General features: G+C 26.0%; 1 protein-coding gene across 7 annotated transcripts in view; it reads left to right on the top strand.

Moving 5' to 3' along the window:
* LOC114931603 (uncharacterized) overlaps positions 1 to 12,566 on the top strand; it is a 129,348-nt gene that overhangs the window by 27,146 nt on the left and 89,636 nt on the right. The gene's annotated exons all lie outside the window — the stretch shown is intronic.

Here is a 12,566-nt window from a genome sequence, read left to right as displayed (position 1 = left end):
TCAAAATTTTCTAATTGATGCAATAACATATTTTAAAATTTAGAAATCATATTTTATGCTATTTTTTACTTAAAATGTATATAAATCTTAGTCTTTAAATTTAGTTATAAATATTTATTTATATGCATATACGTCTATTTTAATGCTTATCTTATAAACTTTTTATCTTATATTTATTATAACATATTTCAATCAATTTTAATATAAATTTTTATATTATAATCAATATCCCGATTTTTATTTAATTAAGTCAATCTAATGCTATTAACATTGAGCTTTTGTATTACATAAAAAATATTAAATTATTATGTACTTAAAAAATAAATTTAAACGTGAAAAATTAAAGTAAGATATAATTATATTTTTATAGAATTGAACTTATTATCAAGAATATAGGGAGGGAGATTTCTCCCGTCTTTTTCCGATCTACACATTTACTTTTACAATGACTATATCAGTACAATTAAATATTAATTATATTCTTTTAAATATAATGTTATATGAAATACTTATCGTTCAATTCAGAAACTCAAATATGTGTTTAAATATCTATCTAAGTGTGTACGTGTTTCAGTGCATGTGTGTGTATGTGTGTATATGTGTATACAACATTTAGTTCAATGTAACTAAATAAATAATAAAATAATTTAATTTAAATAATTTCATTAATAATTTAAATTATTTAATTTATAAAATTTAAAATTTTGTATTTATATAAAAGTTAGAGTCTATATACACTAGTTAAAACAATTAGAGAAGCGCTTAAATTTTCTCCAAAAATAGACAAAATTCAATTAGCTGTAACTTCGTTAAAAATGAACGAAATTCGAAGGAAGATATCCAAAAAGTACGATTTTTTGACCTCGAGTGTAAAGTAAAATTTGCGTTGTTTTAGGTCTCTTACATCTAGAATAATGTAAAAACCATAGTGGTTTTTCTTGGAAATGCAGAAATCATTTAAATATATCATGTTTTAGGTCTCATACATCTAGAATAATGTAAAAACCATAGTGGGTTTTCCTGGAAATACAGAAAACATTTAAATATCATCATATATTTAGAGAAAATTACGTAAATCAATATCTCACAATAAATCAAAATTTCTTGATGTTTTAGTTAAATATTTTGGTAAATATTTTCGTAATACTAAGTTTCTAAGATTATTTAGAATGGTTTGAATGTCAGTCAATCATAATTTGAATAGTATATATACAGGGTGTCTCTAAAGTCCGACTATTTATCTTGGAAAAGATTTGAGATACGAAAAAATGTTTCAAACAAAAGTTGTAGGGTTTCGAGGGGGACATAAGACCGTGCCATTGATTTGACCTTGAATAGTCCTTTGAAGGTCACGTGAAGGTCACCTTCAATTTCTTAAATAGGACTACTTATTTTTCATTACATATTCTTGTAGACTATCTCAAGAGCTTTGCTCTAACTCTATAATAAAATATTTTTCATGGAGTACTTTCTGAGTTCTAAAGGTTTGAAATTAACAATTTTTTGATATAAAATGTAAAATATCTTGTAAAATACTCAGTTTCCGATAATCATACCTTAATACCGTTTTACACGGAATAATGAGACCAATCAATTGGTGTAAGAAAAATCATAACTGCTTACAAAAAAGAATATGTAGTTGCATGTTGGATATTACATATTTTTTTAAAACAATTATCTGTTTTTTTATTCCAATTGATTATTCTGTGCAAAAAAGTACCGAAAACTGAATAGTTTACATTTTATGTCAAAAACTTGTTAACTTCAAACCTTTATAACTTAAAAAGAACTCCATGAAAACATATTTTAGTATAGAGTTTTATAAAGCCTTTGAAATAACTTACAAAAATATGCAATGAAAAATATAGGTAGTTATATTGAAGAAATTGAAGGTGACTTTTACGTGACCTTTAAATGACTGTTCAAGGTCAAATGAATGGCACGATCTTATGTTCCCCTTGAAACCCTACAACTTTTGTTTGAAACCTTTTTTTCTATAAAATAAAAAGCCCGGGTCGCACTTTAGAGACACCCTGTATTGTATATATTATTCAATTTATAATTGACTGACATTAAAATCGTTTTAAATAATTTTAGAAACTTGGTATTACTAAAATATTTACCAAAATATTTGACTAAACATCAAGAAATTTCGATTTATGAGATATTAATTTACGTAATTTTTTCTATACATATGATGATATTTAAATGTTCCCTGCATTTCCAGGAAAAACCACTATGTTACGTTATTCTAGATGTATGAGACCTAAAACAACTCAAATTTTACTTTACGCTCGAAGTCAAAAAATCGCACTTTTTGGACATTCTCTTTTAAAAAAAGGGTTTTTATAGCTTGAAATGTCTACTTTAAAGGTAGGTATTTCATTTAGTAATTTTCAAAAGTAGGTATTTCAATACTTTTTTAAAATTTCTGTTTGGTTAGTTTTTCATGTAGAAGACTATGAACTGGACAAAATTAGAAATTTTCTTCTCACTTTACTGACCTGCGGCGTGTGTAAAAACATTTACGAAATTTTTCAATTCTCTGGTGTAAAAGTTTGAAGTTTTCTTAACAAAATCGTTTTTTAAAATTCTTTCTACGAGATTTTATTATTGAGTTATCGCCGATTGAATGAAAAATGAGCATGTTGACTGTAAGTTCATAACTCTATTAAAAATCATCGTACTGCAATTTTAAAAAACGATTATTAAAGCTGAAATTTTGCTCTATCGAACAAAATAATTGCTAAAAGTTTTACAGAAACATATAGACTGGTGGTTTCAAATAAATAAAAATAACGTAAAAATTTACCGACTTTTTCTTTCTTTATTTTGACATAAAAAATCATTGTATAGTACAACAACAAAAATTTGTTTTTTACATAATTTTTCTATTTTTGAATACCCTGAATTTGACAAAGAATCGGCGAATGGTTGTAATATTTATTTTACTATGTTTTTATGGAGTGAGTTGTTAAATTGCTTAATTTTAATAAAAAATGGAAAATAAAGTTAATTAATATTAAAAAAATTGATTTCCAGTACACTGACACTACGTGATCAGTACCTGCAGTAGTTACTAAGTGTAAGTGTACAACTGACAGAGTCGAAACAATTAGGGGAGTGCTTTAAAACGCAAAATTTGATAATTTTTAAAAAACCATATTGTAATTTTCTATATATAAAAAATAGCAAAATTGAAAAAAGTAAATAATTTTTTGAAAATAGAGAGTTGATCTTTCGAAAGTAGAGTTTAAGCTTTAAAACTTTTTTTAAATTTAAATTCTTATTTTCTAAAGCAAAGTTATAGCTTATAACTAAGAACTATAAGAGTCGCTGTATGAGCTACGAAATATATTTTGCTTAGACATTGCTAAAACATTGGGGAACAATCTCATATTTGAGATATGAATTTCTCGGTACCCTTTACCTCCCTAAAGTGATGTAGACGAGAAAAATATATTAGTCCGAAAAAGTCGGCTGAATCGGGAATCGAACCCGAGACTTTTCGCTTGCCGGGCGACTGCTTTTCTAACTGAGATATTCAGACACCTTAACGAACCGATATACTTCTTTCGTCTATATGTATACTATTGAAACACACGTATTCTTACAGAAAGCGAAATAATAACATTAAAATATCGTTAAAAGCTGGCTCGCCAAATGAAATCATAACTAAAAACTATAAGAGTCGCTGTAGGAGCCACGAAATATATTTTGCTTAGACATTGCTAAGACATTGAGGAAGAGCAGTCGCCCGGCAAGCGAAAGGTCTCGGGTTCGATTTCCGATTCAACCGACTTTTTCGGACCGATATATTTTTCTCGTCTACATCACATTAGGGGGGTAAAGAGTACCAAAGAATTCATATCTCAAATATGAGATTGTTCCTCAATGTCTTAGCAATATTTAAACAAAATATATTTTGTGGCTCGTACAGCGACTCTTATAGTTATAATTTCATTTAGCGAGCCGGCCTTTAACAATATTTTAATGTTACAGTTATAGCTGTTTAAAATTTGCCTACATTTCAGTCAATTTTTTATTGTTTAATTGTTTTGAGAAATATAATTAAGCCATATTTCCTAAAATTGTATTTAGAAAAGTTTCTAAAATGAATACATTTCACTTTGTTAATTTAAGCATTTTCAACACACCGAATAATGTGCATTACATAATCAGAAATATAAACGCTTTACGCTTACTTTGACAAACACTCATTAAGTGCTACTTAATAAATGATTTACACAAAATTATTGTAAATATTCTTTGTAATTACCAGACGCATTATTTATTGAGTCTGTACTTAATTGTAATGCACAAATAAATTCCAATTTAACATTTGAACTATTCTCATAAAAATAAATAACTACAAAAATATATAAGAAAACCAAGAAAGAATGTCAAAAGTATTAGAAATTATAGCTTGATTGGGGTGAAACATTTTAGAAGAATGAACGAGAATATTATATTGTAGCTAATTAAATTAAATAAGCTTATAACTGTTAATTGACAATGAGATATTATGTATATATTTTTTTACATAAGAGAGAGAGTGAGAGAGAGAGGGAGGGAGAGGGAGAAGGGAGAGAGTAAGGGAGAGAGATAGAGAGAGAGAGAGAGAGAGCTCTTCTTCACTTTTATATATAAGAATACTAACAGTAAGATGGAAAGTCGTAAATAAATAGTTAACGAGATAATTTATTTTTATATATACATAAAATATGTATTTTTTTGAAAGTGTTCGATACTTTATAATTTTGTTTTTATATTTCCTCTTTTTATTTTAGTTTTTATATTTATTTTGTTTTTATATGTTATAAATATATAATTATTAATTATAAATACATAATTAAACAAAAATACGTAATTGTGCTTTGTAAGTTTAATGAATGCAATATATGCAGTATTGTACAGAGATATTGAACGATTTTATTGCTTATTCTGTGGAAAATGTACCACATATATTTTAATGAAAAAATGAATATATTTTACAAAAATGCCTCATTGCGAATTTTAATTATAATAAGATATAATAAGAAAACGCCAAATTAATTCCCTCCCTCCCTCGCTCTCTTGATTATTATGAATGTGAATGTTGTATCCATTACTATCTTTGTATATTAGATACAATTTTCAAATTGGTATTGTTAATGTCTGCCATGTTTCCATGAAATGATTTCTTTTTTGACCTATAATTACCACATGAGTCAATAATTACAAGTTTTTACTTCTTAGATTAAAAGTTCAATGAATGAGTAACAGATTATAGCTATGTGTGTGTGTGTGTGTGATATATGGTAATGTAATAGAACTCATTTTATGTTTCTGCAATTTACTAATCCTAAAATATTAAACATTTAAATTTATGCAAAAATTTTAAAACGCTATTTCCGTTTTGTTACAGCTATGATTTTAGTAATTAATTAAAATTTTATAATATATATGTTTCCAATACAATTATTATTCCATAATTAAAATGCACCTTATACAGAATTTACAATACATATTGTCAAGTTATTTTCAAGAAACTTTCTTATACCTCTTATGTATAATAAAGGCAGCATGCTTACTATGTAATACATATTATTTATTGACCTTTTTGTAAGACCTTACTTTGATATGGTATCGCTAATGTCGAATCATAATTGTCGTTGCTATGGCGAAAATGCGACGGAAAAAGTCGATTTTTGTGGGTGGAATGTGGGTAGAACCAGCATTGCGCCATTCTCATATCTTCGCTAATATTTGTAACATTTAGGGCAAGTCGTTATATGTATAATACATTGACTTTTACTACTTACTATCTGCCACATACTTATATGATTAACATGGGAAAAAATGTCAATATAAAAAATCAATTAAAATCAATTTTATATCATAATACAAAAATAGGGGAAAGTATGTTAAATTAGACCATTGGTTAAATCGTATCCCTATTGTATATTTTAAACAAAGTTAACATATTTTAAGATGATAATAAATTTATTTTGTGCAATTTTTATATTTAGTATCCTATGCCGCATTGAGAAAGATAAGCAATTAAATTTATTATTAAAGCACAGTTTTTCATCTTATTTAATCTTGTATACTTTTTTATTATATTAATTTTTATTAGATTTATTGTATATTAATTTTTTATTATATTTATTATATTATATTAATTTCAAAGCAAAAAACCCAAGTAAAATGTTTATCTTTTATTCACAAGTTTTTGACAAAGCAATAGAAGTAAAACCATTAACTTTTTTATACCGTATATCGATTTCCTATATTGATTTACTTTTTTATTTAGGCATTCGTTTCTTTATATTTAGATAGATAACTGAAAATATTTCTTTGTGATTTTTTTTTAAGATAATACTTATATTAAGGTAATACTTATTTATATTTTTGTGTAAAAAAAAAAACAAAAAATATTTTTGTTAAATTTTTTGAAGATTTGGTCGATTAGATGTTTTTTGTGTTTTTCAAACTCTTATGTTCATAAGTAACTTATTAGACATTTATTTTAAAATAGCATAAAAAATTATAATATACACTGAATATATTTAGGCAATAGAGCAGTTTAACAAATAAATTTACGCACACATCGATATATACATAAATTTATTTGTTAAAAGACATTCTGTTGCAGAATGTAGCTCAAAAATAGAAATAATTTTGACATTGTTAATTTTATTAATTTCCGTTTTTGCCAGCCTTATATAATTCTCATGATGAAAATCAAATACGAGAAAAGTACGTCACATAGCGGTAAATGAAAGAACTAACAATTTAGTTAAAAAATATTTACAAAATAATTACTATAAATATTTATCTTTACATGCCATAAATATTATATGAAATATTTAATCTATGTTTTAATAATATGTTAAATAAAGGGTTTTATAAAACATTTTCAAAATATTTATATAAGATTTGAAAAAATATATATTCATAAATATTTATGAATCTTTATGATAAATATTGTGTGCTGTCTGGGATTGTTAGATGTACAATTTAGCAAACCGGTATTGTAAATCGTACCAAATATTACTTTTTTAAAATTTATTTTTGAAATAAAACAATAATAAATTTGTGTCATTAATTAACTTATAGTGACAAAAAACCATAGTTTTAAATAAAAAAAATTTGTTACTTTTTAATGTTTTATATAGATAGTTTTATTGTAATTTTACTTTTATCTTAGAGTACGATTTAGCACACTTCACCCTTTATTTTTAATTAAATATTTGCAAAATTTTATGAATATTGAAATCGTGATTGAAAAAATTATTTTCTATTTTTGACATCGAATATTGAAATCTCGTTATTTATTTACTCGTATTAGCGCACTCTTTTGTATTTTATTTTAATTTAAAAATAAAAATAATATACTTTGTAATATTTTAGTATGAATTTATTATTAAATACTTTAAATGCAGTAATAATATATCACATATTTTTTGTGCTTTGTAATTATATTTATTTATTTTTTATTAATAATTTTTATTAATAATTTTTTACAATATGTTCTATGTTATCTCTCATATTTGGAAATAGAAATAGATGTTGTATGTTATATTGTAAACAATAGCGATCGTGTGATTATCAAAATATATTTAGATATTGTTTCGAAGTAGCAAATTCGTCCGATGTTTATTGCTATTTGCGCAATTGTGTCGATATATTCTCACTGGAAAATTTACTTCCGGAATAGAAAGTTGGACTTTGTCATTAAACTTTACAGACAAATTTACAAACCTATACACTGCGACTGCACTTGGGAAGTGATACTAAACGTTAATGTTGATAGCGGTTGAAACTTGTTTAAGTGTTAAATACGATACGTGCTAATTGTCGCGAAATTTTCTCGTGTGTAAAACTTAACGAAGTTATATGAGAGTCATTTTTGCAAAAAAATGCACTTTGTTTATTTAAAAGCCATTATATATAATCACAGAAAAATTAAATTAACAAAAATAAATAAGATAAATAATAGAAGCAAATAAAAATATATATTATTCAATAAAAAATAAAATATGAAATAATAAAAATTAATATTTTAACTGCAATTTTTAGCTTTAATTTTTTGAATACAGACATGATTAAGATCATAACAATGGTTATAATAATTTTGATCAAACTATTGCTTTAAGAGACAAGTGCGATAAACAGCGTATAAATTATTCTTTCTTGTTAAATATTGTTTATTTCGTATGCTCTAATTTCGGATTATCATCAGTAATTGTCAAATACAGATCAAATAAATCTTATGAAGCGTGAATTATCAACTCAAATTTGCATAAAAGTACTTCTACGTTACAATGGAATTTATCAAGTACTCCTTTTGTGTCCTAGATAGAGCTGCAGTGTACAATTAAATATAGGATCAAAACATTTTGTTAGGGAATTCTAGAATGCATTTTGTACAATTGTGTCATTACATCATTCTGTTTGACTAATTTTAAGAAATGTTTATTTTGCAGAATTCAGTAAAAGCAATAATATAAACGGAGCAGTTAATTTTATCTTATAAAGCAGATCATTATGCAACATTGCATCAAAGATTCGAAATATATCGAGAAAAACTGCTGAACAGTATTTTTTGCTTTCTTTTCATTATTGATTTTTCTGATGATCTTATGAATTTGATTAACTGTGAAGTGTTTTCATCCGAAATCAAATTGAGTTGATATAAGTTGCTTTTCTTCGATAATTGGCATAACTTTAGTTAGGAGTAACGTTTCAAAGACTTTGAATGCTATTGGAAAAAGACTTATTTATAAGATTTAATATCATTCGCAATTTTATCAGGTTTTAAGATCACAACAATTTGTGCTACTTTCATTATGATGGAAAATAACTTATTTCTAAGGATTCCATTATATGACTGAAGGAGAAAAGTACCTTCATAAGATGATTTCTTAAGTACTCCTGTTATAAGATCATACCCAGTTTCTTTAAATTTATAATTTAAAGACTTCTTTTTTGGTAAAAGGACTAATAAACAATTCCATTTAGTAGGCCGTGTTAAAAACTTCATATATGTATACATTTTTCTTCATTTAGGCTTATCTGCCTGAATTTGGTGAATATCTTAACAAGGTAGCTGTTCTTTTTCCATCACTTTTAGTTCAGTTTTTATCTAGCTTGCAAATAAGTGCAGATACTTATGATTGTTTCAGCTTCTTAGCATTCCATGAAGAATATTTTGAAATATTCACTTAGATTATACTTAAGAATTTTTTAGTCTCTAGATTTTTTTTCTACAATAAGTGATTCTGCAAATTCTGTAAGGAATGCTGACTAGGTCTGTTTTATCGACATATTATTTTCATTTAACTCTTTATTAGAATACTTTCTATACAGAATAAAAAATCCTTTATTAGAATTAAAGTATTCATAATAATAAAGTATTCATAATAACTGAGTTACTACATATACATATAAAAGAAAACAAGAAAGCTAAATAATATAGTTTTTCTATCGGTTTTTTATATTAGGTTAACCTAACCTAAACAATAAGAGAACTGTAATTATTTAACTTTCTCGGTTTTTTTAGATACACATATAATAGCCCAGATTTGTTATTATGAATACTTTTTAATTCTAGTAAAGGATTTTAAATTCTGTATAGCTAATAAAGAGTTAAATGAAAATAATATTTGTCGATAAAACAGATCTAGTCAGCATCTCCTTAATAGCTATATTTAATTTGATTTTTAAAACTGGATCTTTCTTGTAACGTGCTATTTTTTTCAAATTTTCCGCTTTCAATTAGCTTCTCTCTAATTAGCTTACATCTTTATTGTGAGAGATTGGTGTAGCGTCCTATGCAGCCTGTTGAATGCAGTGATTGAAGTGTTCCGTTGCATTGAACGTCTTCTTTTGTTTTAATTTCATTTTGATGTTCAACGTAGATGCAAATAGAGTTAGTTCGTTTTTTGTTGAAGAATGCAAAGCTTTTCTTTATTAATTGTTTTACTACTTATAACTGGGGAATGATCGGAAGATAATTACAAACATGATTCTGTTTTGAATTAAATTTTGGATATGCTTTCAATTATGAAAGTCAAAATCTAATAAATGAGATATTTTTTATTGTCAGATATAGCCAATAAGTAAGTTCGCCTGTTGATATACAGGGTGTTCCATAGGAAATTGATGAAACTAATCAGTTGTCGTTTTTTAATGCATGCAGTTATTGAGAAAACAAAAACTGGGTTGAAAAAAACGAAAGTTTGCAGTTTTTAATGGATATAAATAAAATATTTATATACTAGTTTATTTTATTAATAAAAAGCAATGAAAAAAGCTTTGTTTTCTCAATAACTGCATGCATTAAAAAATGACAGCTGACTATAGTTTCAGTAATTTCCTATGGAACATCCTGTAGATCTAGTTTCCAGGCTGAATTAGTGTTGATTGCTTTATAGAGTTCCTTCTTTTTGGTTTGAGTCGTACTTGAACCCTATTAATGTCTTTTGCATTATGCGGGGTCTACAATAGCAGTTGTAGAGTCGTAAGTCGTAGAAATTGACCAATCACAGTTGAAGTTTAGAAGAATAATTGACTGTGATTGGTCAATTTCTACGACTTAAGACTACGATTGCTATTGTAGACTTCGCATTATAATTACTTACGGCGATAAAACGTTTACCTGATGAATTGAAAACAGTTTACACGTTCCTTTTTTATACTCTGATGAACTATACTATATATAGCAGAGACAGTGATAGTGGCAATTTAATCTTTGATATTCCTGTTTGATTCGGTTTAAATTAAGCTAACCTTATTTGTAGTAATGTCTCTCATAATATTATGAATATTTGCTTGCATTCTTTGATCGACTTCTGTCTGTAGAGTTGACTAGAGAATTATAGATATTTATAAATTACCTTTGTAATTATCAGGATAGCTCTCCTCCCACATATAACACATTTGACATTATTTTATTCTTTCATGAACAGGTTGACGTTGCATGATTACTGGTGTATTTACGATAACAAAAGCCTAGTCCTTCTAAAGTTATATGTTTATAATATTGACAGTTAGCGTGGAATTTCACATGTTTTGGTGAAAAGTTTCGAATTTTATTCTACATTGGAATAATATCTTGATTTTATATATTTTTTGTTGTTGTTCTACACATAGAATATAAACAGAATTTTTGCTATATATAGTCCATCAGAGTATAAAAAAGGAACGTGTAAACTGTTTTCAATTCGGAATTTTTTAAATATTTTTATGTTTTCTTAAAGTTCGTTTATTTCTTTCTTTAGATCACCGAATAATTTCCGAGATATTTTATAGTTTATGTAAAATTATGTCAAACTAAAGTATCTCAATGAATAAATAATACAAAATCACCTAATCTATAACAATGCTCAAGCTCGTATGTAAACAAACACAATGATAACTTATTAAATATTACGAGGCCATGTGAAACGAACAATAAAAAATTATTATAAAACTTGGAAAAGTTTTAATTTAAAAAACCAATTACAAGCGTTTCGAACTATACTTAGTCTTCCTCAGTGCGCAATAAAACAATAATAAAACAATAATAAATAAAAAAATATAAATAATAATTCTAATAAAAAGTCGCAATACAAAGTCAAAATAAATTAGATAATTGTGTCAAAAATAAAGGCAAAATACGTTAACAATAAATTTAAATTATTAAAAATAGTTCAACACGAAAAGTCTCAATTAGAAACAAAAATCGAATTAAAATAATTCATTCGGCTAATCAATCAATATTTTAAAATTAATATTACCTCGGAGTGGCACTTAAACATTACTCCAAACCAATCACTCATCGTTAGTCGGCGAAAGGCTATCAGTCCGGCAATGATCGTGTCCATCCTCTCCAAGTTTTTTAATATTTGTTATTATAAACTGAATTTAAAAATTTTATATTATAAAATAGAAATCCACTTATGTATATGTAAAAAATTAAAAATTACAAATTAAAAATTAGTTACTTGTTGCTTACAATTGTTCTGAATAAATTGAAATGACCATGCCTCTAATTGTTGTTGAACTTAGTATCTGACTGATGTCGAGTCATTTAAAAAGTTGAATAAATAGGTGTCAAGTCGCAAAACATAAACATTTTAATAAGTCTAAAAATTCGCTATTTCTTCTAGAATGTCAAAATAAGCGTTGTTGAGCAATTCGGTGTCTGTATTATTATTGTATTTATACCATGCTTTTGTTCTTTTATGTGTATCATCTCCGAGATAAGTATTTTATAATAGTTAGATTCAATATCAAGTATTTTGACGTTATCCCAATCAAAAACATGTTTTTTATCTACAATATGTTCAGAGATCATTGAATGCTTGGAAGAATAAAATTAAATGTTATTTATATGCTCCTTTAGTCTAGTACGTAATTTTCGTTTGGTTTGCCCAACATATGACGCTTCACAGTCTTTACAATTAATTTTGTAGACGACATTATTATTCTTATTATGTACATTTTTGTCCTTGTGGACTCTGATGAATTTGTTAAGATTATTTAGACAACGGTACCCCACTCTAAAATCTGATTTTTTAATTGTCGATGCCACTGTT

This window comes from Nylanderia fulva, unplaced genomic scaffold, assembly GCF_048542155.1.
Source record: "Nylanderia fulva isolate GAGA-0341 unplaced genomic scaffold, ASM4854215v1 Scaffold58, whole genome shotgun sequence".
Classification (NCBI taxonomy): Eukaryota; Metazoa; Arthropoda; class Insecta; order Hymenoptera; family Formicidae; genus Nylanderia; species Nylanderia fulva.
This window is presented reverse-complemented; position numbering and strand designations above follow the sequence as displayed.